The following is a 20988-nucleotide window of genomic DNA, read 5'->3' as shown; positions in this document are numbered from 1 at the left end:
TCAATGCAAATCAAACCAGCTATTAGGTTAACTGAAATAAAACCATGTCAATCTCTAGTAATGGTGAAGGGTGATAATGTGGGGCTATTCTAATTCCAAAAGCCAAGGGAACTTTATCAGGATGAATAGTGTCCTGCATCCATGAAATAACTGGCCTTTAAAAATAAAACATCTGCCTGCCTCCATGGGAATGTAATGTAAGGGTGTGTACACTTATGGCCCCTGTATTTTAAGGAAGACCATTTATTTATTTGCAATACATTATTAACTCACAAAGAACATTAGATTGTTCCTCTTTTTTTATTAGAGCATTATGATCAATTTCCAAAAAAGTATTTGTAATTAATGTTTTTAGTCAACTGGGTTCATAAACTCATGAGTACAACTCTCTCTATTTATATGAATACATGTATATACATCTGTATTATTATTATTATTATTTTTCTGCATTCGCTTCGCAGCCCTCTATCGGCTATAACCACACTATGTAAGTTTACCAGATCGGGTAGCGGTTCTGTAGTACGATGGAATGAGACATAAGAAACTACAAATTTGACTTGCTTCAACGTTGCAATACATCATACTTTCATAAAATCATGCAAGTTGGATAAACAAATATCGTGCGTGCAACAGAGGAACGTGCTTTAGTGTTGCTTTAAGGAGACAAACACAGAGGAAGGGAGTCTCTTCCTGGTCCAGGGAGACTTCAGGTGGCTATTTGTCTGGACCAGCATTCTCCCATCTGTCCATAAATGACGCTGCTTGAAAGCTGCCAAGCATTGACCTCAGGATACTGCCGGATCTCGAAACTCAGAAATCTCCCAGTCTTTGCTAACGTCTACATCCTGTTGTTTATACCGACAAAGAGACAGGCCACGCTGAACATAGACGCAAAGAGGGAAGCAAGACTTTTTGTCCATTACCTTCCTTACTGTAGACAATCACTTTCAAGAGAGTGTCGGCATATTTCTCAACAAAATAATGACAGATCCAATGGAAATGTCTATGAATTTAAGTGCAATGTGCTTGCGATATGTCTCTTATTACCCAATACAACCTTTGTAAGAATTGGTTTCATCTCTCTTCTCAGCAGTCCAGTGACTCAGGCATGAATGTGTGTGTGTGTGTGTGTGTGTGTGTGTGTGTGTGTGTGTGTGTGTGTGTGTGTGTGACGTGTGGGGGAGGGTCGAGTTGGGGGCAGAGGCTGAGCAGAGGAACACAGCTGCTGTCTGGTGTAGCAGAGGCACTTCTGCAGCAGTGCAGTAGCCATCAGCTTGTGCACATGTTGCAGGGCAAACAGGGCCTTAGCTGGTATACTCAGCTTCTGTCGGTGAGCTACGGTACAAGCCCCAGTGCTATGTGCTGTGGCCTGCACATGGGCTTACTGTGCAATGTCATGCTGAAGGTCAGATGATGAAATGTGTGTGTGTGTGTGTGTGTGTGTGTGTGTGTGTGTGTGGTGTCTATGTGTATGTGTGCATGGTATACAGTAGATAACCCAATCTGTGGATGCTTTGTCTAGATGAAACTACAGTAAAAAAAAGTCTAACACTTGCATCATGAAATCACTCAACAGCCGTTTGACACACGCGAAGCTATTTGAGAGATCTCGTGGTCTCATGTTATGTAAGCAGCGAAGAAAACATAAATTAAGATATATCACATAACTGCATGAAGGCACACAAATTCAATCTTCCTCTGGCTATCTCAAGTGCATGAGAGAGTGAGAGAGAGAGAAAGCGAGAGAGAAAGAGAGAGAGAGAGAGAGAGAGAGAGAGAGAGAGAGAGAGAGAGGAGAGAGAGAGACTCAGCTGCTATTTTGAATCACCATCAATGTCTCCCTGTCAGACACACAAACATACAGCCCCCACACACACAGACGCCTAGAGCTGCTGATTCGTATGGATCTGCTGCAGAGGCTGCCGCACAGTCAATAAACCTGACCGTGCATTTCCCTGTGACTGCTCATCAGAGCCAGATCCTCTCCACAGGCAAGGGCAGGCTGCAGTGTCCGCCAGGCACAGCCATGGCAGGTCACAGATTCAGTGCGGCTCAGTGGCCAAGCCAGACACACAGCAGACACAGGAAAATCAATTGGTCAGGCATATTCCAAGCTCGCGCCCTGAACAGTGAGCATTACGTGCACTATACTCAGTTTAAATGCAAATGATATTTTAACTAGTCCCTGGCAGTACTATTGATTTGATTGGGTGATTCTATGTCTAAAATGTCCTTGAATGCCCTGCAACTTCCACAGTAATATGTGTTGTGTGTAATATTAAGCACTTTTACTAGCATGCATTTACGGTAAAAGCAAAAGACACAGTCAACATCATGTAGGAGTAGCATGGTAGTATAAATGTTGGTGGTATGTACTGGAGTATGAATGTCGGTGAGACCTGAGATGAGTTGATTTATGGCTAGGTGAACATGAAGCCAGTTTATAGTAAACTCATGTCAACAGTGGCCTCGAGGGTTGACATTGTGCTTAATTCATGTATCTCTGTAACCACAGAGAAAGACAGAGAGGAGACGATTGGGTGATGGTAGCTGTCATGCACTCTAACATAATCAAGACATAAAGTCATCCTACTGTATTATGCTACTGTATGTTGTGTTTGTCTAAAGTCTGCTTGATGAGTTTATGGCAGGACATGAGCAACAATGACCTTCAAACCTGACATACCTTGCCAATACAATTTTTGGAATAACTTTTTCAGCCAGATCAAAAGTATAAGTTTATTGCCATTATACATCTTCCTTTAACATTTGCATTATATATTTACAGACAGGAACCCAACCCCCACCCACTCTAATGTTAAGTTTCCTTTGCAATATCCTGTGTACTGTGTAAACATTTCACTGTTTCCAAGACCTCATCACCGATACGCCTTTGGGCACATTGCAGCTTAATTAAAAATGTCGTAATTCTGACCTTTAGTGCGCAGGTTCATAAAGGGCTTTTGTTTGGTTATCTGATAATGCTTGATTATATCTCTGCTTGTTTGGCCAACTGGCCGGCCATTTCACCTTGAGCTGTTCGGTCACATTAAAAGGGACCCTTCAGATATCACATGACCTTCCAAGGGTCTTGCATGTTGTCTACATAGAGCTCAAGGTGAAATGGACATGTGCTCAGACAGTGATCCCATCAACAGGCTTTCTCTCTCTCCCTCTCCCTCCTTTCACTCCCTCTCCCTCCATTTCTCTCTCTGTCTCTCCCTCCCCTCTCTCTCTGTCTCTCTCTCTTTCTCTGGGTGTGTATATGTATTGTATATACTGTATATTACATATAGACACATGAATGATGCACTGATGGGAAAGCACTTTAAATGTCATTGTACCTGTGGCAATGACTATAAAGACCTATTGTGTTCTATTCTGTTCTATGAATGTATTATTGCTCTTAGTGTGTGTGCGTGAGTGCAATAGCGTGCGAGTCTGCAAACTAGCACATGCAACATAATATCTGACGGTCTGTCACGGCATGAGATGTCAGAGTCTGTTCATGTTCACGATATGTAAGTCACACAGTCACATGTCATCACATAACACACATACATATGCACACACAGATACATGCAATACATTCTTAGAGACAGATGGAGTGAGAGACATACAGAGAGAGAGAAAGAGAAAGAGAGAAAAGCAGAGGCAGAGGCACACACACACACACACACACACACACACACACACACACACACACACACACACACTACACTACATTATATATGTATGTCCACAGTCTAGGTATGTTCAAAACATAGCCCTTTTCAGATTCAAAGTACACAATGATGACCGTTTGAATAATCAGCAGCATTTGTCTCAACCTCTTTCCGACACTCACATGTTGATGAGGAGAAAGAGGAAGCCAAGAGATTGTACATCTTGGTTAGGAATACCACATTACAAAGACACTTCTGTATGGGTTTTTTTTTCAGACTCAAATCCATGTGAACTAAAGGATATATGCCACGGCTAGGGCATTGCATGTCCGCTGAAACAGGATAGATGCTTCAAACATCAGCTGTATTGCTATTACAAATTAATCCACTGGAAGCCACTTCAGATGAACCAGATCCTTTAAAAAAAAACATTTGTTATGTCTGAAAGTTACCACGACAAATGCAAATATTTGCCTTACTGGTGGTCACACACAAGACCGAAAGAGGATATTAGCTTTCTGAGAGCAATATTAGTCTGAGAGAGAACGACTTTGTTTACAAACACTCAATTAATCTCAACACAGGGCTTAGTGGAATCTTATTGGAAACTCAAGCTGAAGTCTCAGCTGCGGGGGCATTCACTCCAGTCATGCATACCATGGTCATGCAGATCTTTGTGAGTATGCTGACTTCAATCAGGTACGTATACATTCTATATGAGTGGTGGTGCTGGAACAGGAAAGAGAATTGCTGGCTTGACAATGAATGTCCATCAACAAGCAATGCTTTAGATACTAAAGAATAGGATACTGGAGATTTTGGGCAGCTGAAGTAGGCTATAAACCATTTATCAAAACAGTTGCACACTACCCACAGATGGGAATCTTGAACATGTGGTGAATGCATCAACGGACAAGAGCTATTTATTATGATGGGCATGGATCTCACATGACCTCTCAAGATGTTACTGCGGAACAGTGAAGTCGTGGTACAATTTGTCCGGTCAGTTAGGGGAAGCACTTAGGGGAAATGAAGGTGAATTTGTGCCCACAAACCCACACTCTACCTCTTGGCATCTCTGTAATTGTATGCTCTCGTTTGCCAAAGACTCTGCTATCAAACGATTCAATATCCTGGAGAGGATAAAAATGAAAGACACATCAGCACAATTAATGCAGCCCTTTTGAGATGTTGCGAGCAATACCATATATGTCCTATCTGTTAAATAAGCTTGTTTCTGGGTGTCTGCCAGTTGCCTGTGTGCGTCCCTCTCGCTATCTGTTGGTGAAAAGCTCTGTGTTGTTCTCCGTCGCCCGATAAGACAAGGAGTGGAGGACATGATAGCGCTAGGGTGTGTCGAAAGGGAGACTTCCTTCTGGAGAGTTCCCTTGCTGCTCAGAGCACACGCAGCCACTCCAACTAGGTCACCCTCATTCTGTTCTGCTGTCACCCAGATAGATAAGCTCCCAACATGGCCATCACTGTAACAAAGGCTTGTGGGAATAGAATGCACACTTAGCTCTATGTACAGGACACAACAACGTCACTGTTTCTTTCTCTCTCATTTTCGGTCTTATTTTTAAATACTTAATAAAATATGTTTGCAAACTGATGAGAAAAAAGCATCTGCACACTCAAATCTGTGCAAACATCTGTTTAGTCCGTTTTCCTCTCTTTTATGCTCTTTCTTTCTTTCTTTCTTTCTTTCTTACTTACTTCTCTTTATTGTTTCCTGTATTCCACTCCCTTCCTCACCTTGCCATCTTGTCCTTTCTTCCAGCTCTCTCACATAGACACCAACACCCCTCTACCACCTGTAATACCTTCTCTCTCTCTCTCTCTGGTCTCCGCTGTGGAGTGCCAGCAAGCACAACTAGCCTCACCCTCAAGGAGCTAGAGTTACCTAAGGGCATCACAGGGTCACCACTCTCGCGTTACCACCTGTTGGCGGCGCGGTTGGTGATTGGCCTTCCCCTGCCTATCTCCAGTCACCCTGAGGTCTCACGGCTCCAGGGAAAGTGCTGGACTACACTATGCTACGAAGCTAACAGAAGGGGGAATGAAGGAGGCCTTTGAATGAATCTTTTGTTCAAGTGCAGACTAGTGGATCATGAAAGTCCAAAACCTTCAAATTAATTTAGATACACGATAATGTGACTTATATGGCAAGCTGAATCAAATCCTCTACTCCAAATGTTTTACTAAATTTTAGCAATAATCTTTCAATTTGATAGAGAAAAGAACATAGCAATAGACTATTTGTATTGATAATGCTACTTCAAGTCATTTAACATTTACAGTATGACTTCTCTTCAATTTGAAAAACACAGAGAAAATCATCTGGAGAAAATCATTATGATTAACTTGACTTGACTTTCATTGTAAGTTATCATAAAACTTGCAAGTGGAAAGATATTGTTATTTGCAATAGATACAAAAGAAATGCCATAAATGTCCTCAGTTGTCAAATGTTTATGACAGTTAATAGCTAACCGAAGATAGGATCAATGGAACAATGGCTATACGTCATGTCTGTAAACAACTACTCTCTTGCCTTACATGTTACTGATCTGGTGTGGTTGGTAGGGTGTGTGCTGACATGGTTTTATCTCCTCTTTACACACAGATCAGAGATGACACACCTGTCAACAATGGACAGAAGACTGTATCAGTGTAACCCATGGACATAATACACACTCTCACAAAGAAACACCAAGAGAACCCCCTACCCTGAAACTCTCTCTCTCTCACACACACACACACACACAGGGGCTCACAGCGTCTTATACCTGAGCAGGACAAAATGCAGGTCTGCTATTATGTAATTCCAATCAATGTTGTTTCAAAGAACAACAATGAGTCTTCATCATGAAGGGATTATTTAAAATAAATAAATAAATAAATAAATAAAAATAGCTTAAATCCTCAGTCAGTGCATCCCCATGGTCGCTTTGGCTTAAGAAGATAAAAGATTAATCTGAAACTAAAAAAAGACTGGACCGTTCATAAAATGGATGCCACTGGAAATTACCCTCAAAGCGAAATGGCTGATACATGTGGAGCAATGACAGTGTTTATAGCATGCTTATTATCCCCCAGGCAAATACATACTGCACATGCTCTCGTTTAGATTAGAATACCTGAGATATGTAATTTCAAACCATGTGTATATGAATACATGATTTGGTGATGAAATGTATTGGCAGGGCAGACGATTCTCCTTGTGACTTGATTATGACAGGTTTACAAAATACAGACCTCTTTTCTATGCCTCATCTCACCATCTTGCTTTGCCCTTCTGCCTTCCTTCCTTCCTTCCTTCCTTCCTTCCTTCCTTCTTTCTTATCTAGTTTCTCTCTCTCTCCCTCTCTCAGTAAAAGTTTTATATTGATGGTGAGGTGATTCCATACATGTGGAGAAGACAGTTAAGATTTAAGGCAGGTGGTACAATAACACAATGAATGACAGGTCTTAAAGCTTCATTCATTGATAGAATCCTCTTGCCTGGAGCTGATGTTGTGGTGCTTAAAATGAGGACTTTTGCTGCATATTAGGCCCCCTTTGTGTATGAAATTGTTGTTTTAGAGGAGGAGAAATTTGAGATAATTGTTAATATTGTAGATAGGAAATGGCGTAGGGTGCCACATTGTCTAAGTACAGTAACATTGCATGAAAAGGGAATGTTGGTGTTACCATTGACCAGTCTGGTGGAGGCATTAAAACGTGGTAAGAGCAGTTGGGAGACAACTCAGTCACAGTCCAAGGATCCAGATATCAACATCACTGTCCCAGCAATGAAAACAGAAAGAAATTGGAATGCACTGCAATTAAATATGCTCAAGGCACAATTCAGCACAGGTGCAGAACGAATGAGCAGGATTTGGTAGTTGGAAAGCAAGGACTACAAGCAGAAGAGAGACCTTCTGTCGCAGAAGAAAAGAGACAGGTAACTAGAACACTTGTGTTGGATTTCGAGGACAGTCATAAAAGTAGCTCTGAAGAGTTAGATAAGGCAAGTGAATTTGACTGAGGAATTTGTGAGTATTTGTTGGTGTCCAAATCAAGGGCTTGTGTTTTGTTGGGTTATGTTGCTGATAAAAGGCCACTGCAACAATGAGGAATGACTGAAGACATTTTTAGTAGAAACTATCATGAATGTGGAAGGGGGTAGGTCTAGGACGCCAGCCACCACCATTGAGCCAGCATTAACATTAGCTAATATCGGTCTTATACACTAATATTGGCTATCAGCAAATTTACAGAAATTACATTTTACCGATGGCAAAAATACATTTACTGATGGCAAAATGACATTTACCAATGTTAATTATGTTAATAATGTTAAATAGGCCTTTTAGGCATTTGTGTTACCACTGCAACAGGGTAACAAAGAAAAAATATCTAAGAACTAACTAAGAAATCACGTAAGATTTATAGTATTATGTGTTCTGTGAGGATGTAACATAAAACCAAGTTGTCAAAGATACCTAAACAACTTCCTCATAATTAGATGTTAGTGTGTCAGCTTTATAACTGTCTATAAAATAAGTTGACAAGTAAGAGCAGTTTTCTCACTGCAATGTAGCAGTCCTCAGGTGTGTATATGATGATACAGGTGTGTATATGATGATACATGGACCAATTTATCACAAAAGATGAAATTTTCAGTGATATTAACATAAAGAAATGGACACGCACGCACGCACGCACGCACACACACACACACACACACACACACACACACACACACACACACACACACACACACACACACACACACACACACACACACACACACACACACACACAAGCAAGCAATCTATCTCTTTAGACGTGTATGCACTTGTACATCGATCTGTCAATTCTTATCTTTATTTTTGATATGATTTACCATAAACCCTCGCCTGAGAGCCCACTCAAAACAGTTGGTGTTTACTGACCAGTGTTTACCCTGTATAGTCTGATAACACAGTGTAAATACACACACACACACACACACACACACACACACACACACACACACACACACACACACACACACACACACACACACACACACACACAGACATCCTCCACCTCCACACATCCTCCACTCTCCTGGAGACTTCACAATGGCTATGCAGGACAATGCTCCGACCTACTGTGATGACTAAAAACATTGTGACGGTGATAAACACACATCATCCATAAATAGTCACAGACACAGGGCCAGAAGAAGCAGCAAACAGTGACTCCAACGCCCTACACAAAAACGCTTTTACTGGTCTGCTGGGCCCTTCCTGCTTCCACACAAGGCAATATGTACCCCCCAAACACACACCCACACACACACACACACTCAAATCTGTTATCCAGAGTTTTACAGCAAACGACTCTGTGGGGTGGGGCCTAATCTCTAATCTTCAGATGACCCCACAACTGCTGTCACAGTGCTCCAGATTCCCCACAATATTTTAAGAAGAGGGACTTATCAGGGATGGGGAGGTGGGCTTTTAGATGTAGATGCATTGGCTGCTATAGAGATGGCAGGCAGATCACATGCACATTGGGGTGGGTGACCAGTGGGAAGCACTGCTGTTTCATGAAAATGTTCTTGCAATAAAGTTGTATAAGAAATCATAGACATTTATGTGACTGCATTACATTGTGGTTTGTCCATTTTTATTGGCAGAGGTATAGAGAACGTATCACTCGAATATAATACAAAATGTTGTTGCTTTGTTACTATATGCACGGATCAAATCATTAGTAATTGCATAAAAAACACACAGTGAAGGCTGATGTAGGGCAAGTTGTTGGCAAGCAATAACAGTTGATCGATCAAACTGAATCAAATATTTCCTGATGGATAATCATGTAAAGAAAATGCCTCTAACATTACCGTAATCCAGTCCAAAATCATGCCAGATCTTTTTGGAAAAGCTAAAAAAGTGTGTTACTGCGCTGCAACAGACTCTCTCATGGCTGTTGAGTGATTGTGTAAGAGACTTAGGGAAGATGGAGTCACAGGAAATTTACTCAGCAGCTTGGCTACAACAATAAATAGAGGTGGGATGTTTGAAGCCACAAAGTCCAAACACAGGAATGAGCGGGTGAATGACAAGGGAAAAAGACACAAGGAGAAAGCAGAAGAGAGGCAGCTATTGATTGAGAAAGAGAGAAGAGAGAGAGAAAGAGAGATCGCAAGAGAGTGAAGAAAATATCTGTTTTTATAAATGGTCACTCCTGCAGCTGTTATCCCAGATGGATAGAGTCCGCTCTCCTTCTGCTTGAGTCCATGTTACATCAGAATTCTCGGCACACGATACGCTGGCTGTTTCATAAGCACTCCGGTCTCTCACAAGGCTCAAGCCAGTGCTAGGGTGCAAGAACTGCATTTGCAGCATAACAAACATGCCGTAATGAAGGCCCTTTTTTCACAAGGGATGACCTTAACATTATTTTTCACATCACATTATTAAAATATTCTACATTCTCGTGATTGTCATGGAACTTTCATGAAATGTTTCAAGACTCATCTTTTACTCTTGCACTTAGTAAATGAATTATCTTACATACTTATGGCTGGCATGTTTATATCTATTGCTAATATCAAAACTCATTATTTTCTTTGATGATATTTGACATTATCATTATTATTGATATTATGGTGGTCTAAAGTAGTATTTTTAATAAGTCGCTTGGGATGAAAGTGTTAGGAAAATACCATAAACACAAACCCAAACACAAATACGAATACGAATTAATGGTGATACTATGCGGACCCAAACCATGGACAGATGCTGCAGGGCAGAAATGGCGAGCGCTCACTGAACTTACGATGACCTGGTTTTATCTGACCGCATGCATGTGCAGTTACAGAGCAACAGGCGCCAGATCTATCCGATTTACCCACATACACACGGACACACACACACAAACACACATGCGTGCACGCACACACAGACATTCAGTCACTCACTCAGACATACAGTACATGCACACAACACAAACTTACACATGCCCCCCCCCTCCACACACACACACACACAGACACACACTACACAAACATATATAGCAGCCTATCTCTGTTGGCAAAGCAAACACAAATACCTCTGTCATTTGAAGTCATAACATGCTGTTCTAATGGACGGTCTGATTGCCATCACTTCCTCTCCAATGTCTTGAGAATGGTGGGGGTGAACTGAGGAGAGGGACTCCAGGGACCTTACACAACCCTTCATGGGCACACCGAAGAGCCCACCAGGAACAAATAACGCCTGTACACTGTTCACTTGAATAGCTGGCTTGCAGTATTACAAGTATTGGCTCTCCACTGGACCACAACCTCTTAGCCTGTAAAGTTGTTCTGTTTCAATTTCTGATGATGGATAACTAGCTGGAGCGCTTGTTCTACCATCTGCGTGACTTGGCAAATTACATAATAAGTCTACTAATATATGTTTGGAGGTATATGCCATTAATTAAGTTAAAATCCATGTAAACACCTTATTTACTAACAGAATATTATATCTTAACCCAATCAGTAGAAACTCAATTAAGTGCTAATAACCAGGATTACATCTCAGTGTAGACATGTAGGCTACTGTATGTTCTGTACCTAATGCATGATATCATGCTTTTTGTGTCATTGTTTCAGATATTTGTTCAAATGTATGATTCTTTAGTGTAACATACATTTGAGGTGCTACATCTGGTTTCACTCCCAAAATGGTTGTGATGTAACACACAGAGTGAATGTGTGTGCAAAGCTAAGACCTGTATTGGATTATAGGCTACTACTGCTGAACTGAGCATTCATCGGCAAGTAAAGTATGTTGATGATGGCAAGTTAATTGGGACTAAACCTATGTGTACAAACATGTAAAATAATTACTTTTGGCATGGTGTGTATAATCCACATATACACATTCTACAGATTTGTATTATTTTCTGCTGAATAGAGCTGATTCACTTGCAGGTATCCATGGCAACATATTTTAAAGGCCAAAGTCTAAGAGAGGGTATTAGCATTAGCAAAGCAGTCAAGAGACACGTTCTGAGCGACTGAAACACTCTTATGATCATTTTTTGTGGGGTCAAGTAAGAGGCATGGATAGAATATCATGGATTATAAAGCACACTTTTCAGAAACAAGCCAGCCAGCAAGCACCTTCAAAAAGAGGCTTACCAGAGAACAAAGGTCTTCATTTATCAAATATTGAAAAAGGCCTTAATTAATCACCAGGGCATTGTGCTTTCAGACAAGCTTACTAATGCATGATTTGAGTCAATGAAGAAATAAACCCATTGAAGCCAGTCTCTTTCCCAGCCATGATTGAGCAAACAAAAGGTAGCCTATTGTGCAGAGTGCCGATTCAGTAAAACACATCCATGCAGTTGTGGGTCAAGGTGGTGTCTCGAGGTCTGTCCTGTTGAAAGCAGATCTCATTATCCTAATATAGAACACATCACTTTAAGCACCTTAGCTAAATCCGCAGCATTAGCACATATGCCGCTCATTAAAGACTCTTGCGGCCGCCAGCATCCGTGTCTGGAGAAGCCTACGCCTCGATGACTAGGATTAACAGGATTCAAAGTAATTTACAGAAAACTGAATGACCCTTGTAAACATTTAAGGCCTCAGTAATTTGTTCATTTAGCATTTCTTAGTATTGCCTAATGTCTGTCCACCAAACTGACTCTTAAAGTAGGCCTACTGGCTAATCACATTTTGAAGCTTCTATTCGCAATAACATTCAGGGATGGCAGTATATATGGTGCGATCCATTTATCCAATGTGCTCATTGCAAGTAGTAGTTACAAGTAGTTGTCAAAAAAACCAAACCCCCCCAAAAAAAAATGCAAACTGACGCGATGGCACGCCCCCTAAACTTGTCTGAAGAGAAATTATCTACAAGTCAGAGTTGCCATCATGGATTGCAGGATAGGCCTGCAAAATAGTACTTTGACATTTGGATTTTATTGGATTGAAGAAACTGGCTTTGTATTTTTAATATTTAATATTGTTAATATTTCACAAGTGTGTATTTTTGTCGTTTGAAATACTGGCAAACGTTTGTGGTAAAACCAATACTTGGTGATGTGATGACATTATAAAAGTGCAAAACGATGTAGCCTATGTAGCCTCTGCTGACTTACTCAGAATATTGAGATTCAGGATGATTCAAAGCAAGATCAGTTGGTTGCTCACACATACTGTACAACTTCCTCTCACAACAACCTCAAGTTTCTTGAGAAATTTAGAAATCAGTTTCTTGAGAATACATGGAACTGGTCATGTGGTTACTCTGGAGCATTGGTCAAAATGTTGCTTCTTGTATTGCCTAAAGCAACATGTGAAAAATGTATATTTTTGCCCCTTGGCATCAATAGCCTACGCCATTTAGTGCTTAGTCACCAGTTAGTTAAAAACGAACAATTACAAACTAAACTAACAAAGCAAACACAAATATAGTATTGTATTGTTGTCTATTTTGAATAGGCCTACATTTTAATTAGGATAATTGCAATTGTATGTCAAAACACATTTTGATGTATTTTTGCCCAACCCTGACAACATTAAGGCCAAGCTTTTCCGGTTTGCAATCACAACACAATGAGATCAAATGCATATTTGAATGCTCCTGATTTGGCATGTTTTAAGCTGATGATGGGCTATCAATGTCTTTATAGTGATATGGAATAGCATACACATTTTTCCTTTTCTACATCATTGCATTGCCAATGGTTATTGTGTATCTTGGTTATGATCAGCTTTGATCATATTGCTTTTGATGGTATAAACAGGATACTATACCACAGCCTAATCATATGGGATAATTCCACTTCCCTTTATTTCAAACAGGATTTCCTGTATATTCAACCCACAATTTCAACAGATCCTGTATTTATACAATCTGGCTGATCAGTGATAAGAAATCTGAAAAACTTGCAGCAAACAGATGAAAGACTGTGACCTCAAAGGGAAGGGTAACAACAAGCCAGCATCATGGCCCTGGATTGGCTTGTGATGGGGAAACACTAAGACCATGTAATAACCATTATTTGGCCATAAGTTGCATTCAGCTGGCATGTTTATACCCCAGTGTCTTCAGAGGGACTTCAGGGTTAAAGGATTGGAACAATCTGTTGCACAAAATCATTAGAGTAGCCGGATAGAAACACTTGCCCCAATCTGTAACAGCTGCACAAGTGCACATGCACATAATTTGGCACATATTTGAACATCTTTAACACCACTGTCTAATCCAACCCACAATTGTGGGTTATTCATTTTTTTACAGGGAAAGGCACATAAACCTGATCAAACTCCTCAAAAGAGACTGGCAGGCATGGTGAATATTCAACGATAATTATGTTAGCCAAGCATATAACATGCACAAAGTAAAGCCAAGATGATCACATTTAAAGCCTTACAGTAATTCTACCAGAGGTGGAAAAGTGCAGCTTCAAAAGGTAAAAGTCCTACCACATATCTGTGCCAGCCATTAATTTAAATCAGCTGCTTCTAATTAGCACAGCTCTTCAGCTAGGTAGAGCAGCTAATTAGTGAGATCACCTGTGTTAAGTGCACAAGCAATACATGGTTGGAGTTTTACTTTCTGAAGCTGGACTTTTCCACCTTTGAATTTGACCAAAATTTAGTATGTGTTCCTACTGTATGCTTTAAAGTTGACTAAACCCAGCTGTCTACACATCATGCTGATTTGAGGACACACAAACTAGCATTATTTGCTAGCTTGACCATCTTGAACTCATAGAAAATGCTAACTCGTATTAACTGTCTTTCTTCTATTGAATTGCTCTAAACTCTTGCTATCCTTACTAGGGTGGTGGGAAGGGGAAGGGGGCGGCTGGCAGGACCCAGTGTGATCCATCAAGTACTCAAAGCCTGTCTCCACACCCGGTAGGCATGGAAACACAAGCCACCCATACAGAGATCTGGCCCTTAACTCACATTAGCATTTTTGGCCAAAGTGAAAATGGCATGGAAATAAATGTTAGGCTATGTTGTTGGGGTTTGTTTACAGAGGGATTTTTGTGTGCCATTGGATGGCATGTTGTGAACTACCAATGAACACAGACATTGACCATACAGTCAGCAAAAACAAGGTTCTCAGCTGAGCAGAGGATATGCCATTCCCACAGTCTTCCTGAAATCCATCCTGTTTTTTTTTTTTAAACTTAATCCAATGGTGGACCCGTGAACATGAGCTGGAAAAGTGGCCATTATGACACCATTAGATCCACTTGCCCACATTTAACCAGTGGTGTGTGAAAATGACAACCTGACTATTGTCTACTGACTCTGTGGTCCACAAATCTCTGTAACCATGGCAACGAGTTAATCTTTTATTATGAATTGGCAAGAGCAAAATATGTGGCGAGGGACAGCTGAGATCTTTGTTATCCGTGTCAACAAAAGGTGTGGTGGCGTTCTTTATAACAGTGAAGACAAAAATACTGGTATGATGAGTGGAAGAAAAGTGACAAAAAGGCGCCTTTAAATGGAATGCTTAATAACTTTGCCCGACTGTCTTTGGCATGAACCCTTCAGTTTACTAATTTGCAAACATGTCAACTGATAGTTTAAGCAAAATAATGCTCTCTGCTTTTCTGAAGAGATTAAGGGAATGAAAGTAAGCTCAAGTCTATTTGACTATGTTTTCAGATAACATTAATGTCATAGACGGCTCGTCCCTTTAAAATAGTTTCCATGTGCTTCCAGACCCTTTAGCATAGCACAGGACCAGCACAGGGATTTTCCATGATTCAGTTTTGTTAATCCGTTTGCCAAGTTTTTTTTTTTTTTTTTTTTTAACACAGGCCAATGGTTGAGACCATAAGTTTAAGTATTGTTATGTGATTTGAAAAAAAAGAAACTAAAAGGCCCATTAAACAAAATCACCTCTGATGGAAAACCACTCATCTGATGAACCAGCCACATGAGATAGATTTTGTGATAACAATCAATCATTGCCCCAATTAGTGTTTGTCAATCTGTCTCTGGTCTCCCCCTCTGTGTGTGCACAGTATGTGTGTGTGTATGTGTGTATGAGTGTGTGTGTGTGTGTGTGTGTGTGTGTGTGTGTGTGTGTGTGTGTGTGTGTGTGTGTGTGTGTGTGTGTGTGTGTGCGTGCGTGCGTGCGTGTGCGTGTGCGTGTGCGTGTGCGTGTGTGTGAGTGTGTATGCATGTCTTGCATAAATAATTGGACCTGCAGTCCCCTATACCTTTCCCTCCTAAACTCATAAGATGTTATATTAATAGTGCCCAGACTAAAAGCACCAAACCATTTCCCTGACTGGAGGACAAAATATAGACACAACAAAGGGGATACAAGTTGTCTGGAATAGGTGGACTGTTTAATTAGAAGCAATCTGTTGTATCTGCCTCTTGTAATAATTGTGTAGCCTACTGTTACTCTGTTACTGCTACTCAGTATATCTACAGTAGTTGTGCTTAAGTAGCTCTGTAAACTGTTGTCACTGTCATTGTGTATCCTTGTGTCATTTAAATAAAATTAACAATACATTAATCAAATAACTAAACAAATAAAAAACAATCTGTTGAACAGAAAGTGTGTTTGAATAGTTGTCAGTGTTACTCTCAACCCTGGGATACAGATCAGGAATGAAATATTCTCCCTTGTGGATGGAATTTGATGACTGTGCAGACAAAGCAGAAAGGAACACATGACGTGTCCTTAGCATTGCCGTTCACAGTGAGTTCTGTCGGTGATTCAGGGAGATTTCAGTGGAAACTGCCGTCTCACTTTTTTCATATGGAAAAATAGCAGCATCTTACTGTGAGCACATTTATTGCCAGTCAGAGTAAATCATGTTAGACTCTTGTTTTATAATCCCTCTTGATGTCCACTACATGTCAACAAGCAAGCTGTTTTTGGAACCCCCGACATCTTGACTGTGTATCTGTATATGCATGTGTTGTGTATGCATATGTGTACAGTGTGCATGTGTGTGTGTGTGTGTGTGTGTGTGTGTGTGTACAGTATGTGTGTGTGTGTGTCTGTGTGAAAGGGGATGGGGAGGTTACCGAGTTCTTTTTTATGGGAAGGCTTGCTTATGTGCGTTGTTAAACGGGAAAAGCAGTGCTATTTGTAATTCTTCCATTTATTCCGGGCACTGGTCCATGACTAAGTCCGAGGCCTTGATCCAAACTGGCTAGCCATCCTGCCTGGTTTAAACGTGGATGACTGCTCTGCTCTCTTTCCTGAAGGCATGGTTGCCTCCTTTCTCATCTGTTACGTCATGGCTGCCAACAAGCATATTGCTCCCCATTCCTCAATTATGGCCAAACAGTGGCAACAGAAGACATGTACACTGACAATGGCAATGGTTTGGCGAACTGATGTTTTGTAGAAAAATAGCATTGAGGTTGTATGTTTAGTGAGTATTTTGTTAATCTTTCTACTACACAGAAAAGGTCCGGAAGGCTCAATGCTACATTTTCTGACAATACATTTGAAATGGCTTTCAGTGCATTTAGGGGGATTTTCATTTTTGAATGGAGTGCATTATGCAACGGACACTGTCTCTGGGGCTTACAGTATGATGTCAGGGAAATAATTTAGAATTTTGATGTGGTAGTAATGGAGCAGTAAGCAGGCCATGTGTTGGCAGAGCATTCTTTATGGTGGGTGTCTGGCTCTGTGGCACTGGCAGCAGCACTGGCCGTCCATGAGATGATTTACTGTATGCGCACATCACCTCAGTTGTCAGCTGGCTTGGTGAGAAGACAGACGCTGGATTTAGCTCCAGAATCGAGGAGCTCTCATATCTCCCATCTGATCCGAACACTTGGGTGTGGCGGGCACAGGGCGTCGGGGACGGTCACTGGTCTCTGATCTAGCGGGAGCAGAGTCCCCAGATCACAGATCTGTCCTGTGTGTGCTGTTCTGCACTCGTGATGAAAGGAGCGCCCAGAAACAGAAGATAAGGTTAGAGCAAATTGGCGCTGTGTCTGGCAAAAGCTGAAGTCATAGCTTTAATCAGGTAGCCATACTTCTACCAAATGACCAAGATAAGAATTTACAACTACATGAAGCCATTCCAGATGTCCAAATTTCATCATTGTAAAATGGGTTGTCCAATAACGTAGGAGGTGGAAAACATTTTGCCTACACTTGATGTTTTTCTATGTCCACGTTCTATGCTTCGAACATATCTGAATACCCATGATGATAATCAGGGGAGGGCATTTGAAACCAGACATTTTGTACAGTTCATTAGAGGTGCAATAAGGAATTCTCAAATCTCTGTATGAAGCACAAGTCTGAAGAGACAGACAGGCCTTGCGGTGGTGTAATCATTTACCGTTGACCTACAATATCGACTCCTTCAGACGGCACTAAAAATAACCATCTCACTGTCATCCAGTGTTGCCAAGCCCTGCTTCTTACACACCTTCCCAGTACCATACTGTCATGCCTCTGACATTACTGCTGTAAGGATCCATAGAATATAGCATAGCATAATCATTGAGGAAAAGTATATTTCAGCCTCTCCCTCTTCTGAGAGTCTGTGTTTATACCTTTCTTATAAACGCATCTGGAAAGATCAAAGAGTGACATCAAACGCCACACACTGAAGATTAAAGCAAAGAGGTCTGAGTAAGTTGAGATTGGTTATGCAACCTGTTTAGTGTACAGGAAGCCCCTTTGACATATAGCAGCAGTGCATGGATGACACTGTGTTTGCAGACCTCAACTCCTAAGGACCATTGTGCACAGCAGATTGTCACTGAGGGCTAAAAATAGCAGAAATTAGGTGGATTGGAAAGAAATGAGATTTGGCATCATGTTGCAACATCAGAACACTGTTGGATAATCAATTGTCTTCTTCCACTGATAGCATATGTAGTTTCTGGAAATTGTAACTAAACAGATGAATCATATGCGCATGGGTTATCCGATAGGTTTTTGGTATTCTCATTTAATGTATTAAATGTACTGTAAGTGGATGTAATTACTTGAATTTTGGGCCATTCAACACATTAGGGGGGAAAATGGGTCAATCACAGCTTTTACTGGAATAACTCTTTTGCGGAGTAGATTTGATTGAGGCAAAGGGTTTACATAACATGCATCCTTATCCATCAAATGAGGTTGAGCAATTACTGCCTTTGCTACAGAACAGTTGCAGGGATGGATGGGATTTGATGGAGGGCAGTATGGTCTCCTGATACACTGTGTGAACCTGTACCTGACCGCCTACAGGGTTGCTACCTGGGTTGTTACTTTCTCTGAATGTTCAGTAACACTCTATAAAGCGCCATCAGACATGTGTAATGTTTTGGCGCTCTATAAGTGAAATTAAATTGGAATTGAAAATTTGATTTTTACATGCATGCAACAAGTTGTAGACACCCAGCAGATAAATAGTGAAAATTCCAGAGATATACTGCCAATGAATTTAACAATAAATAATAAAAACAAGTTCTCACTATTTCATAGCCCTATGTGCTCCTACGTTTTCTGACATGCATGTGTCTGTGTGTGTGTGTGTGTGTGTGTGTGTGTGTGTGTGTGTGTGTGTGTGTGTGTGTGTGTGTGTGTGTGTGTGTGTGTGTGTCCATGCACATTTGTGTGTATTTGTGTGTGTGTACAGTGTGTGTGTGAGTGTGTGTGTGTGTGTGTGTGTGTGTGTGTGTGTGTGTGTGTGTGTGTGTGTGTGTGTGTGTGTGTGTGTGTGTGACTGAAGCTAGGCAGTCTGGACAGTGACTTACATTTTTATTTACATTCATTACTGCAGTCCCATACTTGTGTTTTTTTTACATTTCCCCACAGTTTGTTTTTGACATGCATGGTTCGAAGGCAAGTCGAAGACTTGAGGACTCTTGATGCTGAATGAGTGAAAGATTATCTGCAAACTCTCTTTGGTCATTGTGCATTGTTATGGTCACACACACGTATGTTCCTGTGCATCAGGCTGCTTTGTTTATTTATTCAGAGGGTCAGGACGATCCATCCTGGTGCCATTGTCCCTCTGGCCTGGAATATTGTCTGGCGCCACTACTTGCAAAAAGTAAATTGTTGTGGTTATTCAGAAGCAATGCAATGTGGACACAATATCACAACAGCTCAACCATGACATTGAGTAAACTTTAACATGGTATTATAGTTGTATTGGTGCAACCTGCTGCTTGTATATAGAACCCCCCCGCCCCTCCTAACCCCCCCTCCGGAAACTGAGAATGTAAGGTTTAATTAGCATTCTCTTCCAAAAGGAAGCTGGTTTAATCATAAGCAACCTAATAATAGTGCCTTTTCTCGTGTGCCCCGTCGGTTAGCATGGGAAGGAAATGCTTACTTAGGTACGCACTATCAGATTAAACCGATCAAACACACATCCTGTCTCTATGTCTCTAGTTATGTGTGTCAAGGTAACATCACTCTGGTGGTGGTAACAGTAGATTCATAATGCTTACCTGAGCAAAGAATAAAATACATACAGTAATTGGGCAAACTGTTATCAAGGGTTTCTACAATTGTTAGTCGAAAGGAAACACTGCCCCCTGTTGGAAAACAATTAGAATGGATTCAAAAGATTAATGCCTCTGTATTTTACTGTCAACATGCCTTGCCTTCACTTATCAAATGGAGGGCAAATCCTCCCTTCCCTTATCACTTCTAAAGCAAAAAAATAATTTGAACTTTCAACAATGCTACTTCAATCTTTTCCTGTATAGTTCCTGACAGGTGATGTCTCACTCCACATAGTGACACATGCCTTATTCAGATATGGTTCCTGCACACTGGTGTGTGTGTGTGTGCGTGCGTGTGTGCGTGCGTGTGTGTGTGTGTGTGTGTGTGTGTGTGTGTGTGTGTGTGTGTGTGTGTGTGTGTGTGTGTGTGTGTGTGTGTGTGCGTGTGTGTGTGCGTGCCTGTGTATGCCTGTGTGTGTTACTGTGACTCTGACAGTTACACAGTTACTGTAGGGGGCAATGATGGGGATTACTACCTGCTGAGCAGATTACAAAAACACAATAATAATCACGTAAAGTCTTTAATGACCTCAGTTGAACTAAGGTCTCTTTGGGAAGGACTGTCTACATACAAGCTCTATCAAAATGGCACACGGCCACTAGGCCTACTGGTTTGTTACTTGAGTCAGTAAATTGCCATTGCAAACCGACATTTGCAGCATGAAACGATGTTTGTCGAAACATTTCACAAATTAGAAGGACAGCCCCATCACTGCTTTTTAAAAACAGACGCTTAAGCTTTGCTGCCATCTTGTGACAAAATAGGGCCTAGGACCGGCTAGGATCTACCTCACTTCTGTCCTTCCTTGTTCATTT

The sequence above is a fragment of the Sardina pilchardus genome, chromosome 19 (assembly GCF_963854185.1).
Source record: "Sardina pilchardus chromosome 19, fSarPil1.1, whole genome shotgun sequence".
NCBI classification, from domain to species: Eukaryota; Metazoa; Chordata; class Actinopteri; order Clupeiformes; family Clupeidae; genus Sardina; species Sardina pilchardus.
Note: the sequence above shows the minus strand (reverse complement) of the source record.